This window comes from Gorilla gorilla, chromosome 6 (assembly GCF_029281585.2).
Source record: "Gorilla gorilla gorilla isolate KB3781 chromosome 6, NHGRI_mGorGor1-v2.1_pri, whole genome shotgun sequence".
In the NCBI taxonomy this organism is placed as follows: Eukaryota; Metazoa; Chordata; class Mammalia; order Primates; family Hominidae; genus Gorilla; species Gorilla gorilla.
The window spans coordinates 163,683,762-163,707,475 of record NC_073230.2 but is presented as its reverse complement, the minus strand read 5'-3'; the positions used below and the strand labels follow the sequence as shown (position 1 = coordinate 163,707,475).

The 23,714-nt window shown below is 44.4% G+C and overlaps 1 protein-coding gene across 4 annotated transcripts in view; it reads right to left on the bottom strand.

The window, feature by feature from the left end:
- Positions 1 to 23,714, bottom strand: part of DPP6 (dipeptidyl peptidase like 6) — a 1,146,878-nt gene that overhangs the window by 39,992 nt on the left and 1,083,172 nt on the right. The window lies entirely within an intron of this gene.

Here is a 23,714-nt window from a genome sequence, read left to right as displayed (position 1 = left end):
GAGGCAGGCCTGGTGACTTTTCCAAACTTACTTTAGCCACTGTCCTCTGCACTCACCGGCTCCAGCTAGCTGGCCTTCCTGCAGGGCTGGAGGCATGTCAGGCTTGTTCCCACTGAGCCGCTTGTTCTCACTGCCTGAAATGCTCTGCCCCTAGACACTGCCATGGCCTGTGTTTCTCTTCATTTAAATGTCTACTCAAATGCCATCTCCAACTATCCCATCTAAAGGAACTCCCCTCCATGACCATGTGGTCAGCCTCCATCCTCACAGCTTTGCTGATCTTTGTAGAACTCATTACCACACACTACGCTATTGGGACCTTATAATATGTAATGATCAGCATACTTCTTGCTGTCCTTCTCCTCATCTACTGCACTAGGATGTAAGCTCCGAGACAGTCAAGAATGTGTCAGATTCACTGCTGTTATTTTCTGCATCGAGAAGGGTGTTTTGAATAGAGTTGTGCTCAATTGCATGTTTGTGGAGTGAATGCTGAATTAGAAAGCACAGAGCATGCAGGAGAGGCAGGAAAGGCAGGAGAGGGAGGAGAGGGAAGAGAGGAAGGAGAGGCAGGAGAGGCAGGAGAGGCAGGAGAGCCTGTCCCTTTGGCTCAGGTGGATTGTGGGAAGATGCAGGGAGAAAGAGGAAGTGGGAAGTGGGTGGTCCGAGGGAGACAGATGCACTGTGGGAACACTGTGGCCAGGGCTGCTGCTTGTGCTCTGCTTCAGGCTATGGACCCAGGATGCCATGGACTCACAAGGGGTGGCCACAGCAAAGCTGAAGGATGCACACTATCTTGGGCAGAGGGATGGGTGGAGTTCAGTATTCCTGCGGTCATCATCAAAACTCCCCACACGCTTCTGAGGGGCCGTCTGACAGCTGGTTGAAAGCTAGGGAATCTGCTATGATCCCACCATGCTGAGGGCTTCAGGGCCTCACTGCAGAGGCCCCAGAGTGGACACCCTAGTCCAGGGCCCAAAGAGCGTGTGGCAGAAATGCAAGGAGTCCTCTACCCTTGAGAGGTAAGGTGGAAGGTCTGGCCAGTGCCCATCCACAGGTCCAGATGAGCTGAGACACACAGACTGTGGGTCATGCTGGCCTTGGACGTCAGAGAAGAGGCCTATCTGCTGCCCAAGGACTGGATCCAGACTCTACCCCATGCACAAAGTCCAGGAGTCTAGGGCCCTTTTCCCCAACGTGGTGCCCCTCTCTGTTCACCCACAGATGGGGCTGCCAGATGATATGCGGGATGCCTGGTTCTATGTGGTGCTCAGATAAAGAATAAGTATTTTCTTACTGTAAGTGTGTCCCATGCAGTATTTGGGACATACTACAAAAAAATTATCTGTGGTTTACCTAAAATTCAAATGTAACTGAGTATCTTAAATTTTTATTTGCTAAATATGGCACCCCCTACCCAGTGAGGGAACAGCGATCTGAAAGTCCACATATTTATACCCAAAGAGGCAGCACTTACCAAAAGAGATTTAAATGCCAGTTTAAATTATTGAGTCAAACTAAGTTTCTTGGCTCTAAGATTCATTTCCCCCCCATGGGGAGCTCAAGTAGAAGAAAGAATCAGTTATTGAAAAATAAAGGACCTATAAGTATTTTCTCTGCACATTTCAGGGTGAGTAAATTTGAAAACAGAATATCTCTTATGTTCTTATTAATAATGTAAACAATTATTATTTATTTAGTGCCTACCATGTAAAAGGCATGCTGTTAGATATTTTTATGAATAATTTCTAATCAAATCCTCACAGCAGCTCTGCAAAGTAGATATTGCTAACCATATTTTACAGAGAAAAAAACCACAGGTGTAGATAGTTTTAAGTCTTTTGTCTCATCCATACAATAAAAAAGCTACTGAGCCCGAATTAGTCACTTTTAATCTTTTAATTCATAAACTTAATATATGTTTCTAAAAAACACTAAAGAAAGGAATAAAGTAACAGTGATCTATTTTATCCCCATTTCCCAGAAGTAACCTAAATGTTGCTAAAATGTTCTTAAATGTTTGTCTGCGCATACATGGTCATATTTACACATAAGCACGTATTTTAAACATAGACAAAAATAACATGAAAATGGTTGCATGTATATCTGCAAGCTTTACAAAATCTTAACATTACACACCGTATTGCTCTATTTTAAGTTAGTTTTTCTAAAGTTTGTTTTTTGAAAGGCTAAGCAAAATTGGCAAAAATTTAGCCAGACTAAGAAAAAAAGAGAGAAGATGCAAATAAAATCAGAAATGAAAGAGATGTTACAGCTGATAACACAGAAGTACAAGGGATCTTAAGCGACTACTATGAACAATTACATGGCAACAAATTGGATAACCAAGAAGAAATGGATAAATTCCTAAAAACATAATCTACCAAGACCGAATCATGAAGAAATTGAAGAGATCAATAATGAGTAAGAAGATTGAATCAATAATAAAAAGTCTCCTATCAAAGAAAAGCCCAGGACCTGATGGCTTCACTGCTGAATCCTACCAACATTTGGAGAAGAACTAATACCAGTCCTTCTCAAACTCTTCCAAAAAATGGAACGTGAGGGAGTACTTCCAAACTCATTTTATGAGGCCAGCATTACCCTGATACCAAAGCCAGACAAAGAGACTACCAAACTCCCCCACCCCCGCCAAAAACCTCAACTACAGTCTAATATCCCTGATGAACATAAATGCAAAAATCCTCAACAAAATACTGGCAAATCATATTCAATGGTACATTAAAAGGATCACTAATTGGAAAACCAAACATCGTATGTTCTCACTCATAAGTGGGAGCTAAGTATGAGGATACAAAGGCATAAAAATGATACAATGGACTTTGGGGACTTGGAGGAAAGGGTAGGAGGGGGTGAGGGATAAAAGACTACAAATTGGGTTCAGTGTATACTGCTTGGGTGATGGGTGCACCAAAATCTCACAAATCGCCACTAAATAACTTACTCATGTAACCAAATACCACTGATTCCTCCAAAACCTATGGAAATAAACAATTTTTTTAAAAAGGATCATTCATCATAAACAAGTGGGATTCAGCTGTGGGATGCAAGGATGGTTCAATATACACAAATCAGTAAATGTGATTCACCATATTAACAAAATGAAGGCCATGCAATCCTTGCAATAGATGCAGAAAAAGCATTTGACAAATGCTTCAACATCCTTTCATGATAAAAGCTGTCAACAAGTAGGTATAGAAGGAATGTTCCTCAATACAATAAAGGCCATCTATGCCAAACCCATAGCTAACATCAAAATCCATGGTGAAGCTGAAAGCTTTTCCTCTAAGATCAGAGAAAGACAAGGATGCCCACTCTCACCACTTTTATTCAACATAGTCCTGGGAGTCTTAGCAAGAGCAATTAGGCAAGAAAATGAGATAAAAGTCATCCAAATAGTAAAGGAAGAAGTTAATTTTTCTGTTTGCTGATGACATGATCTTCTATAAAGAGAACCATAAAGATTGCACCAAAGGAATGTTAGAACTGATGGACAAATTCAGTAAAGCTGCAGGTTACACAATGCAACACAAAAATCAGCAGTGTTTCTGTATACTAACAATGAACTCTCTACAAGTAAATTAAGGAAACAATCCCATTTACAATGGCATCAAGAAAAAGATACTTAGGAATAAATTCAAGGAGGTAAAAAATATGTATACTGAATACTATAAAAATTGATGAAAGAAAATTGGAGACGACACAAATAAATGGAAAGATATCCCTTGTTCATGGATTGGAAGAATTAATATTGTTAAAATGTCCATACTACCAAAAGGGATTTGTAGATTCAATGCAATCTCTATCCAAATTTCAAAGTCATTCTTCATAGAAACAAAAGGAAATTGATTTTTTTCACAGAAAAATCCTAAAATTCATATGCAACCACAAAGACCCCAAATAGCCAAAGCAATCTTGATCAAAAAGAATAAAACAGGAGGCATCACACTGCCTGATTTCAAAACGTATTACAAAGATGTAGTAATCAAAACAGCATAGTACTAACATAAAAACAGACACATCAACCAATGGAATAGGATAGAGAGCCCAGAAATAAACCAATTCATCTATGGTTAATTTATTTTTCACAAAGATGCCAAGGACACACACTGGGGAAAGGACAGTCTCTTCAATAAGTGGTGTTGGAAAAGCTGGCTATTCACACGCAGAAGGAGGAAACTGGACACTTATCTCACTCCTTATACAATAATCAACTCAAAATCGATTAAAGACTTCAATGTAAGACCTGAAATTGTAAAACTACTGGAAGAAAACGTAGTGAAAAAGCTCCATGACATTGGTCTGGGCAATGATTCTTGGCTTGGACCCCAAAGACACAGGCAACAAAAGCAAAGCTAGGCGAACGGGATTGCATCATCCTAAATTTCTGCATAGCAAAGAAAGCAATTAATAGAGTGAAAAGACATTTCATGAACTGTGTTGAAAATACTGGCAAATCATATATCACATAAGGGGCTAATAACCAAAATATGTAAGGAATTCAAACTACTCAATAGCAAGAAAACAAATAACCTTATTAAAAATGGGCAAAGGACCTGAATTTGTCAAAGAAGACATGCAAATAGACAATAGATACATGAAAAATATTCAGCATCACTAATCACTGGGGAAATGCAAATTAAAAGCACAATAAGATATCGTCTCACACCTGTGAGAATGGCTATTATAAAGAAAAAAAAGCTAACAAGTGTCGGCAAGCATGCGGAGAAAAGGAAACCTTTATATGCTCTGGGGGGAAGGTAAATTAGTAAAACTATTTCGTAAAACAATATGGTGGTTCCTCAAAAAACTAAAAATAGAATTTCCCTATGATTCAGCCATCTCACTGCTGTGTAAAGATCCAAAGGAACTGAAATCAGGATGCTGAAGAGCTGTCTGTACTTCCATGTTTACTGCAGCACTATTCATAACAGCCCAGACATGGAGACAGCCTACCTGCCCAGCAACAGATGAATGGATTAAAACATAGGTACATATACACAATGGAGAACTACTCAGTCTTAGAGATGAAAGGACTTGTGTCATTTGTGACAACACAGATGAATCTGGAAGACATTACACTAAGTGAAATAAGCCAGGCATAGGAAGAGAAATGTCACATGATCTCACTCATATGTGGAATCTAAAAATGTTGATTTCGTAGAAACGAAGAGTAGAAAGATGGTTACCAGAGGCTGAAGTGAGGGGGCAGCAGGTGGGGAAAAGGGAGTTATCGGTCGAAGGGTACACAGTTTCAGTTAGACGGGAGGAATACCTTTTGGTGTCTATTGTACAGCATGGTGACTCTAGGTAATAATAATGCATTGTATATTTCAAAATTGCTAAAAGAGTGGAGTTTTAAATGTTTTCACCACAAAGAATGATAAATGCGTGAAGTGACAGATATGTTAATTAGCCTGATTTGATCATTCCACAATGTATATATGTATATAACATCACTTGTACCCAATAAATATATGCAATTATTAATGATGAATAAAAATGAAAGAGCCCCAAACCAAACAAAATAAAAGAATATGGGGAAAACAATAATAAATAAGTAGTGTTGAGTACAATAAAAACCAAGACATAACAAATAGCTACGATGTCATTTGCATTCCTTCCCTAATCCCCGTCCTCTCTCATCCCAGAAGTGACCATCATTTTGAAGTTAATGTTGATCATTTCTCTGCATATTTAAAAGATATTTCTACCCCATGGCTATGTATTCATAATAATATACATGCCATATATAGTATGATATGACATGTCTCAATGTAACATATTTGGTACGGTCTTGACATCTAGTCTGGCCACTACAAGAGGGTGAAGCCGTGTTGGGGGTGTCAGTGGGCACAGCCACTCTGGAGAACAGCTTAGCGATATCCATGACATCTGAAGATGCTCATGCGTATGACCTGCGAGCTCCACTCCTGGGAACACATCTCAGAGCATCCTCTGCACCTGTGCACAAGAAGGCAGGCAGAAGATTGTTCCTAACAGCAACTATGTACAGGTCACAAATGGGAAATTACTCAGCTACTCATTAGCAGGAGATTAAATGAATAAAACACAGTTACTCACATGGCAGAATATTATAGAGCATGCAAAATGAATTAGTAGATCTACACCTATCAACATGGGCCAACATGAAGAGTATAAGGTTAAGCGAAAACATCTAGTAGCAGAAGCGTTAATACTATAATATACAATGATGTAAATAATTTTTAAAAGTTGTAAAACTTCATTTTTGAAGAGATGCATAGTATCCCATCATATGGAAATATAATAATTTATTGAGTCCATTGTCTACTGGTGGATATTTAGGTTGTTTCCCTTCATTTTCTGCTATCTTAAAACAGTGTTGCTGAAAAACCTCTTACATATATCTTTGCACACGGGTAAGACTGCATCTGTCGTTAAGCTAGTTGGTAGCACTGCAGTTGCTGTTTCAAAAAGGTTTTATAGTCAGCGTTCATGAAATAATCTTGTGGTTTCAAACACATAACTCCTGACTCTCAGTGGTGTGAAACAAGGAAGCTGACTTTCCGCTAATGTTGCGTCCTGGTAACCAGGTCTGCAGCAGCCCGGCTGTGCTCTGCTGGGCTATCCTCCAGGATGTGTCTTCTTTCTAGGATCCTGGCTGAAAGATCAGCCTTCATCTGGAACAGGCTGAGCTCACGACAAAAGGAAATGAGCAAGGGGGGCTTGCAGAAATGCACAATGAAGGGGGAGAAAAGAATATAAATGTATTTGTTACCACTCCAATGGTAAAACTGGTAAATTATATACATATATGCACACATACATATAATTTATTTATATATATTTATATATACATTATATATGTATATTTTACCTCAATAAAAAATAAATTAAAAATAAATATTACCAAAAATATTTTGCATAACTAAAAAATGTCCTGGACATGGTGCAGTTCATGTCCACTCTCATGCTGTTGGCCGAGACGCATCCCATTGGTCCCAACAGAGCAGGGATGAGTCTGTATCTACACAGAGGCCCTGCAGGCCACATGGCCATGTCATGCTGTTGGCCAAGACACATCCCATTGGTCCCAACAGAGCAGGGATGAGTCTGTATCTCCACAGAGGCCCTGCAGGCCTCATAGCCATGGGGTGGAGGATGATCTTTTTACAGGGAGGGGCTGTGAAACACGGGGAACAATAATACAGTCTACACAGAAAGTCGAAACAGTTCACATTTTAGTAAATATTGTCTAGTTGCTCTCCAACTGATAGTGTATGGAGATCTAGGTTGTATCTTAAAAAAATTTTTAAAACCACTCTAATGGGTAAATGTTTGAATTTTTAGAAATTTTGAGTAAAGCTGGACATCTTTCTTTTTTATTATTATACTTTAAGTTCTAGGGTACATGTGCACAACGTGCAGGTTTGTTCCATATGTATACATGTGCCATATTGGTGTGCTGCACCCATCAACTCATCATTTACGTTACATATATCTCCTAATGCTATCCCTCCCCCCTTCCCCCTTGACATTTGCATTTCTCATGTGTTTTCCTGACTACAAACTGCCCTCTCTCATCCTTCGTCCACTTTAATGGCATTGCTGTTTTTTATGTTATTTAGAAGCTAATTGTTTCTTACCACGTTGCTGCAGGTATTTCTCCTGTGTGCTTTCTAAATTTGTGATTGAAGAAAGTGCCATAAGTACCAATAATAGCAAGTGTCACACTGTGTTGCAATTTTAAAGCCATAGCTGCTCTGACCTTGTTCCAACCCCATCTCACACAGACAGAAAGACAAACACATTCTGAAATCCTTGGGCCATGAAGCCGTGTCTCATCCCCTCCACCTGTTCTGAACCTTGGACTCAGCGTTGTATAAAAATGTTTGACGAACAGATTAATGGTTAATGAATGAATGACCTCCCAAGCTTATAATTGGCTATGACATATCAAGGTGGCAAATTTAAATTAGGCTAAGGAAAGGTCTCTCAAGACCATTCTTGGAGTCTTGGTTTTTCTAATTCAGGCTGTGGTCTCTCTGTTCGTACATAGGGAATCCCCTGCCCTTTTCACTAAGTTCCAAGGGTAGCAGTCTCCATGTCTAAGATCGGAATTATATTGTTTGTGAAGCCATATGACAACCAGGCCATCTTCACTGATATTTTAATATAGAATACTTCTTTACACTAGTGGAATACAAAGAACGTGAATACAATTACATTTAAGGAGGCCACAAACAAAAGTTGAAAAACAGCTTCTCTATAATTTTGTATCTGTTGATTCCTAATCCCAGGCAGCCTAACTGAGTCTCTGCCCTGAGATCAGACCCTCTGGTGGTCTGAGGTCGGCTCCACAGGCTGCCTTCACATCTGGCTTCTCTGGCCCAGGGGATGCACGCCCACTACTGTCTATGTGAACTGTAGGACCACCACAGGCCTCAAGGTTTCTGTGATGGCCCCTGAAAACTGGCAAATAATTCAGGAAAACATCTAAATCAAAATACATTTTCTCCTAATAAGGAAACAGAAGCAGAATCCTAATTAGGAATCAGATACTTAAAATTTGTGCTACTTTGGCCAGACTAGACCCATGTTAGCATTTACCTAAGATTTCTAGAGAAGAGGGGACATGCCGAACACACGAAGAACATACACAGAATTTTGGGGAAGCTGGTACCATTCAAGAGGAACACTTTAAACCTATCTGAAACAACAGAGAATACTTTTACCAAGGAGACCTATGAGGGGTTTTAACCACATTGGTTTTTTACTTGTTTTCCTCTTCTTCCAAATGATCTTATGCAAGTCTGGTCAGTAAAACTTATTAAATGATTTGTTTCATACAATAGGAAGCTTTTGCCCTTTTGTCTCTGATGCCTGTAAGACAATCCATCTGTATTGCCTTGGCACAGATTCTTGTGGCTAAACCTTAGGACTCCACGTAGCTGCTATTCTTCTGACAATTCATATTCATAGTTTCTTTTTTACTTTGCATGTAATTCAACAAATAGGTATTGAGATGCCACCATGTGCAAGGCACGGTGCTAGGTGCTGGGGAAACAGACAGAAATAGACAAAGCATTTACTCTTAGGGAGCTCAGAGTCCAGTATGGAAGACAGACTTGCATGAAAATACGCTTTGATGCCATGTGGCCAGTACAACCACCAGACGCGGTCCATGGTTCAGAGGTCTACGCGGGGACCGCTGTAAGTAAAGAAGGGGTCAGGAGACCAGCTATTTTGTGATTCCAGGTAAGCAGCTTTCCTTCTCTGGATCTCAACTGCAGGATACAGGCTTGCTAAGGTCTACTTTTAGTAAGAGCAACGGCAGCTTCAGCAAAAACAACAGCAGCCAACATTTTTTCCTACTATCTGCCTGGTACTGCACTCGGCTCTTAGAGACATTCTCTCGACCTCGTCACAACTCTCTGTGATGGGGATACCTTCCTCCAGAGATGAGAATTCCGTGGTCAGAATCTGCCTTTGCAATGTCAACATTTGCCATGGTCATGGGAAAGGATGGAAGGAGATGGTGTCTACCTGTACTGACAAAGAAGTTCTGGTCTAAGTCTGAGGGAAAGGAAAGAAGAAAGAAAAGAGGCTGAGAACACGGGACTGGTTTTCTGTTTTTTTTCTCAGCCAATATCTCTGGTATCTTTATGTTTAGGTCTAGTCTTGGAACATAGGATATGCTGTTATTTATATATTTATTTATTTATTTAAGACAAGGTCTCGCTCTGTTGCCCAGGCTAGAGTACATTGGCACTATCTGGGCTCACTGCAACCTCTACTTCCCGGGCTCAAGTGATCCTCCCACCTCAACCTTCCAAGTAGCTGGGACTCCAGGCATGCGCCACCACACCTGGCTAATTTTTGTATTTAGGATATGCTTTTAAATGAAAGCACACAATCATATTTCATTGTGAGTTCCTTCCTGGGTCAGGTCAAATATTAGATATCTGATTCTCTATGCATTTGTCTAATGACACACTCTTATGTGCATGTTCCCAAATTCACGTGAACATATGCATCAGCAAAAACGTGTTCACTAGGATTCTCTCTGCCTGGTCCTCATATTTCCTAAGTCCTTGATAAATAAGCCTGCCTCGTGGCTGGTGCAGCCTTGGAGCATGCAACAACAGCCCTGATGTTCAAACTGAAATATACAATGGCACGCCTGCTGATAGCAGAAAACTGATGGTATCTGCTCAGCCTTTGCTTATGAAGAGATAACCACAATAAAAACAACATTTGGCCCTTTAAAAACTTTGGTTGGTGACACATACTATTTTGGCTCAAGTTCAATATCTGACTATCAAAATTTATATTGTTCCTGGAAGGGAAAATAAACAAATGGAAGCAAGTGAATTCACAACCCACATATAAAGTCGTTTTTGCCCTGTAAAAAGATCCTGTGACCAGAGGGCCAAAAATAAAAAAAATCAGATTACCAAAAGAAAAGCTTTGAATTACACAACAGACTTGTGAACAGAAAATATTTATTTCTGTGTCTCTGGTTTGCAGCCCCAGTCATTTTAGAGCATTAATTTTCACCTGCTCAACTGGAGGGAGAAGTGTGACAATTCCAGATGAAAATGAAGTTATTAAAAAGAACACAAAACTGTAAAAGAAAAAAGTCATCAGAATAAATAAAAAAAATTCATAAAGACAGGGCTTGTCTCCCTTCCTCTCGTCTGTATCCTCAGAGGATGTTTATGTGACAGATAATTTCCAACCAGCAGCTAAACTCCTAGTATGTAAACAATGGAGATTCAAACAGCCTGGCCGGCACCACCGATATCTCTTAAGCATTGATGAATGGTTTCAAAGAACAGCTGCGAGCAGAGGCAGGCTCTGGCCGAGCGAGATAATTGGCATGGCCCGCTGCGAACAGGCTCCAGATCTCTTTATTTGCCCGTTCATGCATTATGCATGCCTGATGCATAAAGTTTATACATTGAGGTGATATTATCATACTAATAAACAGGGAGCTAGCCAAGCTACCAGAACTACTGCGGATAATTAAAATATTTGTTCCGAGGACAGAATTTCCTAGTCAACACTGCCGACAGGTTTTGTTGCCGTTTGATTTGGAAACCTTGTTATCGCTGACATCAAACCTGGGATTGAGGCTGCCCCCACCCCCTCCACTCCGTGCCCCACAGCATTTAGTTTTGCTTCAATCCAATTTTATGTGTCTAGGGAACTTGAAAGTGATCCTATTTCCCATACAGCAGTCGGAGGAGCGCGGCTCGAGGGGGGGCCGTGGAAATGGATGGGTTGTTTTACACGCTCACAAATGATGGGGAGGCAATGGCACGTTGACTTTTTATAGTCACAGGGAACCTCTTGCTCTAGAAATTACCGGTGACACTCAGGGCTCATGATAGGCATTTTGAATAAGGGAAACCTTGCAATCATAAAAAAAAAAGAAGAAAAGAGAAGGTTCTCAGTACACTCCCAAAATTCAGCTCGTACCTTTGAGTAGTTGATTTGTAAAAGCCTTAGGTGTTAGGAATTATCTGCATTGAACTCACAGCATCAGTTTTATGCCCATTAGAGTGACATTTTCAGGTGTTTTACATGATTCACAGGATTCCAAGTATGAAAGAAGGAACCTAGTATTTCAGTTTTGTGCGCTGAGGCAAGCCTGCAGGGGGGCAAAGGCTACAGGGGGGCAAAAGCCTGCAGAGGGGCAAAGCCTGCTTGGAGGGGTGGGCAAAAGTCTGCAGGGGAAAGGTACAGCGCTCACTGGCTGTTTCGTTCGCCCCGACTGAGGTGCAGCTAGACTGTGGATGGAGTGTCTGGCCCCACTTCCCGGCCTTCTCAGCATACTTCTCGCAGCTCCTGGTATGACCCCGGCCCTCAGATCGTCATAGCACTGAGCACAGTCTGCCATGTTGTAACTCAAAGTTCTGCAATGACTTTCGATCCGAGCAATTAAGTTCTGATTTGATTTCCAGTGATCTAGTTATGTCTTATCTCTTCAACTGTACTTGGAACGTAGGAATCTATTTCGTACAACTTTGCATCCCACCTAGGAAAACGTACATTGACTCGTTAACAGCAAGTCGCCAATTGACGGTCACCAATAGGATGAATGGGTGGATGGCTCGCGGGTGGTGCACATTCCCTGGGAAGGTGAACACTTGGCAGAGTCAGTTCAGAGTTGGTGGCGCATTCTCTAGAATAGCCTCTAAATCGCCAGCTACCTGTGTTAGAGGTTAGCTTTGCTTTTGAAAAAGTGCACAAGATCATTGAAACGAAGTTTGGTAATGAAGGTATGATAAAATTCATGTTTAGGTAACACTGCCAGCAGTTAAGCACACTAAGAAGTAAAAAGTTGTATATTCCGTATGAGTCTGGAACGTAAAAACAGTTTTACAAGAGGAAATCTAAAAACTTCCGAGCACATGCTCATCATGGGAATAAATGCTCAGCTTCCCGAGACAACGCTTGCGTGTACAACCTGTGGTGTGTTGGGAAACCCAGGCTCCTTTTCATCAACACAGTGAGCATGGAGTACATGGGAGTCCATCTTTGCTTTCACATCTGATCAGACCTGGACACGGGACAGGTCACTGTAGTGAGGAGGAGACTGGAAAGGCTTCCGCTTCCTGTGGATTCCTCAGTCTGCATGGAGGCTGAGGTTGCTGCCCATCCTCCTTTTTAGCCCCTGATGGTTGGTCCACCGTGTGACAGCAGAATGGAGGAATGTGGGTGGCACCTCGCCATGGCCACCTGCTGGGTGTGTGTCCTGAGGGTAGGGACTTCCGTTCTCAGCTATCTGTAAGGTGGGAGATGTCACTACCTGCAAGCAATGGGGATGACCAGGTGGGCTGACCCATAAAGCTCCAGACACTTGGTTGGCGCTACCTGCGATACAAAATCACCTGCTTTTCTTTTTGGACTCGAGGATGTAGCGCAAGCAAACCCCGTTTTTTGAATGGAAGTCGTTCCACGCTCTGGCCTCTCTTAACCTCCACTCTTGATTCCTCATTAGTTCCTCTCACTGTGCCTGCTAAATACCTCCCATCTCCATGCTAATGTCCTCAGTGCTGTCCCCCACTCTCCTGCCCGAGGGTTTACACACAGTTCTGATGTGGCACTCCTCTGACTGGGACCACCAGTTATTTCCACTGTCCAGAGGCTTAGGTTTAATCTCTTGACGTGAAATACAAGACCTCTGTAGACCTGACCTATCACACACTGTGGCCCAGCATTCTGGAGTCCTCGTTCCTGCGTGGGGGCTGTGCTGTTCTTTGCCTGAGCACCCGCTCTTCCCTCCCAGTCTTCCTGCTAAACCTCTACATAGTGTTCAAGATTCAGCCTCAGCATCTTCTCTGTGATGCCTCTCTGCCTCCTCCCTCCTCTGTGGCACCACCGTAATAACAGCAATGGCAACAACAACAGTTAACAATCCCGCCTTGCTCATCATGTCCACAGTGTCCCAGTGCATTCCATGCACAAACTCATTCATTCCTTAACGTAGCCCCAGGCAAGAGGCGCTACGTCCCCATTTCACAGAGGAATAAACAGGCACAGAACTGTATGTGGTAACGCCAGCACTGAAAGCCAGGCACTTTGGCCACAGACTCAGTCCTCTACCCACTGGGCTCCGTTTGCCCCCTGTGTGAGTCTATGTCTTTATCATAAAGTAAAAGTAAACCTGAGTGTTCAGTGTTGGCTGCACCACTCGCTAGCTCAGTAGACTTGGGCAAGTTACTTGAATCAGTTGCTCTGTAGTTTCTTCATATGTGACATGGGAATGATACCACCACTCATCTTAAAGAGCTGTTCTGAGCATCACACAGTAACACACATCAAATGCTTAGAATGTGCCATGCCCTCCTAACCCTTCAGTAGGTGTGTCTAGTATTGTTATTACTTGCATTCTTATCTGTATTTCTTGTTCTTATTACTATTTAATCAAGGAGCTATTAACATCCATTCACTCTGTTGCCTGGGGCTCTGTGGACGAATGGGCATATGGTGAGATGGTTGGTTGGTGAGGGTTAGCGGAAGACCCTTCAAGAAAGATAAGAAGCCCCAACACAGGAGTATTCTTTTACTGAAACCCTGTTCATGATGAAAACTGCTCTGGTCTTAACACTTGTTCTTAGGTATGAGCCACTGGCATTCCTGCGCACCAGTCTTCCATCCTCTTTTCCTCGAGGGACCCACCGGCCAAGCAGATGTGCTGTTGTCCTGAGAACTGGCTCCACATTTTGTGAGATGTTTAAAGTCCAGGGAGGTCACTTATAAGGAGGCACCTCTGTTCTCCAGGTGCACAAAGCCTCCCGTTATCCGGTCTTGCACGTGCGTCCTTAGGGGCCAGCACCCTGGCTGCCTTCCAGAGTCTGCCCGGCTTTTCCATCCCATCTCCACTCCCGAAGGCATCCCGCTGCAGTCCTGGGCATCTTGCACAGAAGCCCCTGCAAATACCTACTTACATAAGCCACGTACACGTTCTGTGCTGTTCCACGGTGGCTCTTGGTGCAATTCGTTTTTATTTCCTGCAAGCAGACTTTTCTTATTACTTAACCTTTTTGGCCCCACATTTCTTTAATCTGCAAAATGTGGCAATGGAACCGGATCAGAGATCTTCAAAGCGAGTCCCAAGAGTCTCTTGAGAAGCCGCTATTTCCATTTTGGGCTTCCCAGTAAGTTTCCTTTTGAAGAAGGGGCTCTGTGGCTTAAAACAAGTTTGAAAACATTTGGATTAGAGGATCTTGGAACTTCTTTCTGCTCTAACATTCTGTGAATCTAAAAACATTCCTGACATCGTCTAGCTGGAAGCTCTTAGTTCCATGAATTATTTAAGGATTGTTTTACTGCTGTCTTTATGCTTACTGTTTTCTCCTTGTATTCCTGTCCCCGTGAACACGGAGTGCCATCAACCAAACCTCAGGACCGGAGAAGCATCCTAACGTGGCTGCTGGGTCCCCGGAGTGCCCTGCAAGTGGAGACGCTGCCTACTCAGTTTTTAAACTAAATGAACAATTTTTTTAAAAATGTAGGATCTCTTGGGGGAATGTGAATATAAGAGTCTTATTTTCTTTGCTTTGAAATGGAAATGATAGAAAAGGAAGTGAGAAAAAAGAAATGAACACAGATGTTGGGTCTTGGCTAATCATTGTTCTAGAAAACCTCACCAATACTGGGGAAAGGAAAGAAATGAGCAATGATACTCATACTAATAGAGTAAACATGGTTTAGTTTTCCCTCCATACCAGCTGTGGAAGTGAAAGAAATAGAGAGATTTTGTCAGATTTAAGTTGAAAGCGGAACACAAAGTCTCATTCTTTCAGAAGATAAAGGGCCACGCTATCCAAGACCATCTGAGGAAAAAGTAACAAGGAGGAGCGCCTCGCCCACCAGAAATTGCCACAAATTCTGCCACTGGCCCAGGGACAGAAAAATACTCCCATGCTGGTACCCACACTCTACCTGCCCCCACCCCCAGAGCTGGCTCAGCAGTGGGGTGAACTGTGGCTCCTGGGCGCTCAATTCCAGCCCATCCCAAATGCACATCCCATGTGTGTGTGCGTGCATGCACGTGAATGTGTATGCATACATGTGTGAACATGCATGTATGCATGTGTGTGTGCATGTGTGAATGTGCCTGTATGCATGCATGTGTGTGCATGTGTGTGCGTGTGAATGTTATGCATGCATGTGTGTGTTTGTGTGCATGTGTGCATGCATGTGAATGTGCCTGCATGCATGTGTGTGCATGTGTGAATGTGCCTTATGCATGCATGTGTGTGTGCATGTGTGAATGTGCGTTATGCATGCGTGTATGCATGTGTTTGTGTGCATGTGTGTGCATGCATGTGTGAATGTGCCTTATGCATGCATGTGTGTGTGTGCATGCAGGTGTGTGAATAAGCACACATGTGTGAGTGCATGTGTACATGCATGTTGGCCACAGACATGCCCACACCAGCCCAGGACTCATTACTAAAATTCAGGCTGGGTGCAGTGGCTCACTCCTGTAATCCCAGCACTTTGGGAGGCCAAGGCTGGCAGATCGCCTGAGGTCAGGAGTTCGAGACCAGCCTGGCCAACATGGTGAAACCCTGTCTCTACTAAAAATACAAAAATTAGCTGGGCGTGGTGGCAGGCACCTGTAATCCCAGCTACTTGGGAGGCTGAGGCAGGAGGATCACTTGAACTGGGGAGGTGGACGTTTCAGTGAGCTTAGGTCACGCCATTGCACTCTAGCCTGGGTGACAAGAGCGAAACTCATCTCGAAAAGAAGTGAAATCAAAATCAAAATAAATAAAATTCACCCTTTACAGTTTTTTTGTTGTTAAAATAAAATCTCTTCCTCCCAATTTCCTCCTCATTTTTTGTCATGTCAGTGAGCAATTAAGAATAATTTAAACAAAATTAATGATGTAAAACACCACAATGAAATATTTTTGTAACACATAATGAATGCTCTGTGGAGAGGAAGTGGAAATATAATTCGAACTGCCGCACAAGTGACAATTTTAATTACTTCTCTCCTGCTTTAATAACCGTGTTGTGAAAGTGCGACAGAACAGCTGTTCAGTCTCAAAAACACCAGCCTCCAAACTGCACACTATTTTTATCTGGAGGCTCAGCTCCCCAGGTGGGTTGGGCATGGGTGAGGCAGTGCTGTGTGCTTCAGAAGAAAATACTGGCAGAAGAGAGAGAAGAAACCACGTCGACCAAACGCATATTTCCCCCAGCCAGGGGCCTCCCCTCCATGCAAGGGGCTGCATCTTCGAAGTGAAGCCTCCAGAACCAGAGATGCTTCTGAAAGCCGGGCGGCAGGCGGCGGGCAGGCAGGCAGCAGAAACAAGGCTCGCGGTAATTAAACAGAAGTGGGACCCAGAGATTAGGCCCCAGGCCAGCTTTGGTGCATCAGAAATGAACGGAAGGTTTGGGAGCCTCGGAGGAACATTCCTGAAGGTCATAGTGTGCCTGAGGTGCTCATTACAGGGCCCACTGCTGGGACACAAACCGCTTTAAAATCACAGGAATCCTTTCCACCATCAGAAGCCGCTTTCTTAAACAAAGCAGCACTCACAGGCATATCAGGTGGAGGTTGTATTCCTTCTTTTTCATTGATTCTGAGACACCCCCAACTGTAAGATGAACCACTGATTTATTAATCATAAGATTTTACAGAGATCGTCTAAGAGGCATTCTGATTTCAGAAAATGAAAATAGCAAAAGTGTGTCTTGGAAGCAAAGAATGGGCATTTTGTACACTCTGGGCTCTCAGCCTCTGAACTGCATCTGAATCACCCGGACGGCTTGTTAAAGTGGACATGGGTGGGCACCAGCCCTGTGTTTCTGACTCCATGGGTTTGTGATTGGGGCCTGAGAATGTGTGTCTCTAACAAAATCCAGCCACCAAAACACTTTGGGGTCCACTGCTCCAAGGTAATGATTTAAAGCAAGCTCCTTGTCAGCTGGCCTTAAGTCAGAGAGGAATTGTAGGTGGTTGCAGAAGGATTTGGAGGAGTAGGTACTTGGGGACTGGATCAGTTTCCTAAGGCTGTCCTAACAAGGTCCCACAGACCGGGCAGCTTCAAACAACAGAAATAGATTGTCTCACAGGTCTGGAGGCCAGAAGTCCGAGACGAAGGTGGGGGCAGGGCGGCAGCTCTTTCAGCTTCTGGTGGGGGCCATCAGTCCGTGGCTTGTCCTTCCTGCCCCTGCCTCTGACGTTGCACAGCAGCGTCTGCCTCCCGTGTCTGTCTCTTCTCCTCTTCTTGGAAAGCAACCCCTCGTATCAGATCCGGGGTCCATCCTACTCCAGTATGGCCTCACTTTAATTAGTTACATCTACAATGATCCTATTTCCTGGGCATTAGGACTTTAACACATTTTTTGGGGAAATAAGTCACAAAAGGGAGCTAGAGGTAGGTCTTAGGGTCCACTGCTCTAAGGTGATGTCAGAAGAGCTCCATATGGTGCACACTGACCCTATTCGTCTAAGTCATTCTCATTCTCCCTTTCCCTTACATATCATACTTAGACTATATTTTCAGACACCCCCAAGCCAGCAAAATACGGCACAGAAGCAGTCACTATCAGAACAAACCTTTGCAGGGCAGGGGTGCCCTGCGGCAGTGTCTCCTAGAGTCTTTCTCAGACCGTAGACAACTGGCCCCAAATCACATCAAGAGAAAAGGGGCTCTTCCAGTCGCTGGCCCACAAATGATAATCATTTCTGCAATGAATACATTCAACTTTACTTCTTTGCCGTGAATATCACGATCCCACAGCAGCGGAAGAGGCAGGGTCTAGTGAAGGTCTTGCACTTTAATTTACGCTTTAGCGCTTCTGCTCACCACCGTGCAACCCTAGTCTCCGAGTCTCCCTCTTCTCACATGTGAAATGTGGACAATAGTGTCGTTTCTAAAAGGTAAGTGACATAGATGCTCTTTGCAGTTCTTGTCCATTATTAGAGCAAAATAAATGGGAGCTGTTTGTTTTTGTTTTTGTTTTTGTTTTTTTTTGAGATGGAGTTTTGCTTTTGTCGCCCAGGCTGGAGTGCAATGGCATGGTCTCAGCTCACTGCAACCTCCGCCTCCTGGGTTCAAGCGATTCCCCTGCCTCAGCCTCCCGAGTAGCTGGGATTACAGGCACGCACCACCACACCTGGCTAATTTTTTTTTTTGTATTTAGTAGAGACGAGGTTTCACCATGTTGGCTAGGCTGGTCTCGAACTCCTGACCTCAGGTGATCCGCCCGCCTCGGCCTCCCAAAGTGCTGGGATTACAGGCGTGAGCCACCGCACCCGGCTGGGAGCTGTTGTTAATAGTGTAAATATTCCTCAGTGGCAGCTGGGATTTCTAGGGAGACAGAGACAGATGCTAGCTTATGAGCTACGGGAGGCTGAGTGTCCGCCCACCCTGGCAAGGCACAACTCACCACTGAGTTGTTTCTTCATCTTGTTTCTGTTTGGAAATGGTGCTGATGAGCTCACTGGGCAGTGAGTACTCAGAGGACAGGTGTCCTTATTTTTGTCTGCGTGAAGATGAGCTACATCCGTGCAGCCCTGGGACCATCCAGGCCTAGCCCAGGCCTTCCATATCCAGTTCTGCTAAGGCCACCACCAACTCTTGTACCCAGAAAGAAAATAAAACTCCTTTGTCCACATAATTTTCCTTTGTCCTCAAATTTCCTTTGTCTATGAGAATCTTTGGTCATTTTAGTGTAATTTTTTGCACAGAATGGAAACTCATCAGCCGCTATTAACTGGTGGCTATGTGAATTTATGTTACCAGGCATCGGAAACAAGAGGTGAATTCTCCCCATATGACAGGAAATTGGTGCAAATGACCAGAGCCCCCCACCTCTGAGATACGGAGTCAGAGTCGGAGCTACAATGACGGATGACATCAGCATCAGTGTCAGCATCCCCTCCAGCATCACCACCGTCTACCAGCAACAGGTCCTGCTCTGAGTGTTTCAGATAATAAATAATTTACACTTCGTCAGCCGTACAAGGCTGGTACTACTATCCCAAGTTTGTAGATGAGGCAGCCAAGGCACACAGAAGTCACTTCTTGCTCCTTCTTGATGAGGGGTTGTCTGCCTTTTCCTCCCCACACCCCATTTTTACCAGTTACCAAACACTCCTTTTCTTAGCTTCCTACAGCCTTTGCGGTCTTTCTTAAACACCTTGCCATCCTCTGCCTTTGACTGTCCTCCTGCTGGCTGTGTGTGCCTGTCTCTACGACAATATGCTGGCAGGGCACTGGGACCCCGGGACCCTCACTCTTCTGCACTGCTCCTGTGTGCATCAGAGCCCAGGCTGCTTGCATGGCGTGAGTGAGATGCCTCCACTTAGCAGAGGTCTCAGCACGTGCTAGTCCCTTCCCCAAGCTTGGGTCCCTTGACTGGTTTCCCAGTGGGATTCATTTTCCTAGACTTCAGGCTACTTGAGGGCAGGGCCTCTGTCCTCATCTCCACAAACTCAGCATTCTGCCTGGCATCTGCCAAATATTGGGTCCCAAAGAAAGACTTCTCGAACTGGAGGGCTCGATTCTCTGTGTCCCCACAGGGTGGTCTTGACATCGTCAGCTGTGGCAGTGGCGATGTGGTGTGTGGTTTACATGTTGGAGGCAACACCATTCCCTGGGAAGTTACCAGTCACTTGCAGAACCCATCACGGTCCTGCGAGGAGAAGCACAAATGTGCGGTACTGCAGTGCCCTCTTGTGTCTAGGACGTCACTAGGGTTCAACACACTTAGGTCTGTGGAGGAGATTTCTGGGACTGTGTCAGCAAAAATGTTGGTGTTTCCCTGTGCACAAGAGAGGGCAGAGCGCTGTTCACAGGCCCTGGGGTGTGCGGATGTGGGAGGAACTCTGGCTCTCGTGCGGGCTCAGCTCCTGATCAGCTGTGTGCCCTCCCATGAGACGTAACCAGTGTCTTAATATTCTCATCTGTAAAATGAGTGGTGGCTTTGCTATTGGGAAGGGAGAGGGTGAGCTCCTGGGCTTCCAGCAGCTTCCAGGCTCCCAATGGTGTGACCCCATGATCGTTGGTTGGGTAGAGACTTCATGTGTGTCTGTCACTCCCCAGGTCTAGCACGATGCCTCTTCATGCAAATGCATACTTATCGTTGGTTCCAACAAAGTCTCTGGCACATGGATGCGGAATTCCTTGGGTCCTCCAAGCCCCAGAGCATGTCTCTGTCCCAGCATTGTCACAGTGAAGGACAGTCCTCCTGAGTACCTCTCTCCCCCTCCAACACAAGCCCCTCAAAAGCATCGATCCCAAGCACCCAGTTTGTTGCCTGGCATACGGCAGCCACTCAGGAACTGAGCTGAATGCATGAGGGAGGGAAGAGTCATAACTTGTTTTAGGGAAATGAAGTGCTGGTACAGTGGCTTCCTTGAAATTGTCACGAAGCTACCGAGAAAGAAATCAACCTGGCAGGGTTTTGCTTTCTCAGTAAGATGAATTGCATTCTTCTTCGCAAAGTCTCATAATACATTATTTCATGTGGGTTTAACTTGTGATGAAGGAGAGGGCCATAGAAGCCTTTGCATTTTTGTAAAGATTTGTCAGAATCTCAAGCTAGCAGCTGACTATACACAGCTCAGTTCCTACTGGTGCTCTAACTGACAGGACAAGAGAGGAACTCTCTGACAATAAGTAAGGCCAGAGGAGGCGCAGATGTGGGTTTGATTCCTCAGTTACATGAATTGCAGAGAAACCCCGTGGTATATGAGTGGTTCCCAGGTCTCTGTAAGCTTTCTTGTCACGAAAAGGAAAACTTGATTATGGCTAATAAAATGCTCCCACTCATACCGAATGGGAAAATGTATCTGGACTGCCAAGTCTGATTTCAAGAGATTTTTTTTAAAAAGAAATAATGTTTGTAACATTCATAAACTGTCACCTGAAATTGCTACTTGCTGGGATGAGAAAATAAATTGCAGTAGAAATTAGCACAGAAATGCAAAGATGATGTGCAGAAAGTTTTCTTAAGAAGAATCAACATCCTTTCAGCAGCCTCCCTTTCTAAAACTTTTGCAATAAAGAGTTTTTTCCCCCTTTTTAAATTTCTACCCAGCTCTGCCTAAATTCTAGGTAACCCTACATCAGTGGCCCCTGGAGTAGGGAGGGTCTCTACCACAGCACTGTGGCCTGTGTGGTCAACCAGTGATTGAAGATCTCATCAAAGCCACTCTGAGCCTCATGCATCTGGCTTCTGACTGCTGTTGAAAGCCCTTGGCGGCAGGTGGCCTGGAGAGCTCTCCACAGTGGACGACTGGTCGTGGATTGGTGTGGATTCATCCTGTGTGGTCTCTTTGTCTTTCCAGATGGAGAGGTTTGTGGTCCTTTTTCTAAGGCAGGGCTGAGGTTGGGGCAGGGTGGCTTCTGAGGGTGAAGGAGGGCACCCACTCACCGTGGGGATGACATGGTCACCTGGGCGTGGACGGTGAGAGGCAAGAACAGAGTCCGTGGTAGAGAATCCTGGAGAGGGTTCACAACTACAGCCATGCTGCGAGAATCGGTTCTGTGGCCGTCCAGCAATAACAGATGTAAACATCAGTTCATCTACCAAAGGGATCTTAAGCCTGGTGATAGAACGAAGGAACTCATACTTGAAACATGAACTGGGCACCAGCAATTATCTGAGGGGTGGAAATGCAAATGCTTCCTCTCCACGGGGCATGCACGGTGTGTGCTTGGAGGTGTCTTTAAAATGTGGACGTACAGATAGTAGAAATAGTCTGTGAGCAGCAACCCTGCAAGCCATCTGATCAAAATGAAGTACGATTAAGGCTGGGACAACCCAGGAGGCAGGTTCATGCCCTGATACTTGGTGCAGGTGCTACCCTTTGCTCATAACCAGCTGGGGCTTTCTGCATGGCAAACTTTCTTTTCTTCAAGAAACCACCTTGCTGGTAAGGTTTCTCCACTGGACAGTCAGATTGTTCTAGGGCTATACAGTGGGACATTATTCACAACTATCTATGTCACAAGGTTTATACAGCTCTACTTATCTCAATCTACCTTTCAGAACTGATTTTCCATTATTTTCCTTCAAGCGCTTTCTTGTTGGACCAAACTGCCCCCTGCACGGCCCCGCAGTGCCCCCTGAGTGAGCAGCTCCTGCCTCCTGGCCTGGGCCTGGCTCTGCCTCTTCCTGGAACTTGTGGCAATTAGTGGCTGAGCAGAGACCTTGTGAGAGCAATCAATAGACAGAGGAAGCCAGACGGAAAGGAGGTAAGGACCAAAAAGGTGTTCAGAAAAAAGGTGGCAGCAAATGTAGATTTTCGAGATGAAAAAGATAGAGACAGGAAAACGTGTTCAAAGGCATAGCTGGAAGACTCAAAAAGATCATCAAGATCATATAATACGTGCTCAGGATATACTTACAAAGCTGATGTGAACCAGAGAATTTTAAAGGAAGGTGAGGATTTTGATGGCCTGAAAGTCTGGGACGAGCTATCGGGTGGTGAGAACGGCAGCGGCAAGAGCACAGCTGAGGGAGGGCACAGGCAGTCTCGAGACTTGAACAGCAAACTGAAAGGACCCAGGGGTCTGTGCACCAACATCACAGGAGGCACTTCTGGAAGGCTGACTTTCAATCATGGAGGGCCCTAGATTCCACATGAGGAGCAGAGATGGTGTTTGGTGGTGGTGAAGGGTGGGAGGGACAGAGCAGGACAGAGGAAGCATCTTACCTATGGCAAGTGGTCTGCAGTTCCTCTTAGAATTACCAAGCTACTCACAGGAACCTCAGAGTTCCCATCTGGCTGAGACTGATGCTCTTGCGTATGATGCCAGCTAGCCCCCATCTGCTGAAAACCATCTGACTGTTGTTGGCCATTGAGCCGATATTACTCTTGCACTGACTCCCAATTTGCTTGGAAATTCAGTCCCTTTCCTGCTAATATCTTGGTCTGTTTTTCTTCTCTTTTTCCCTCCCTCCCTCTCTCCATTTTCCTTCCTTCCTTCCTTCCTTCCTTCCTTCCTTCCTTCCTTCCTTCCCTCCTTCTGTCCTTCTTCCCTCCCTCCTCCCTCCCCTCCCCACCATTCCCCTCCCCTCTCCTCCTCTCCTCTTCTCCTCCTCTCCCCCTCTCCTCTCCTTTCCTTTTTCTTTCTTATAGGGTCTCACTGTGTTGCCTAGGCTGGCTTGCAGTGGCACAATCACAGCTCACTGCAGCCTCGACCTCCCAGGTTCAAGCAATCCTT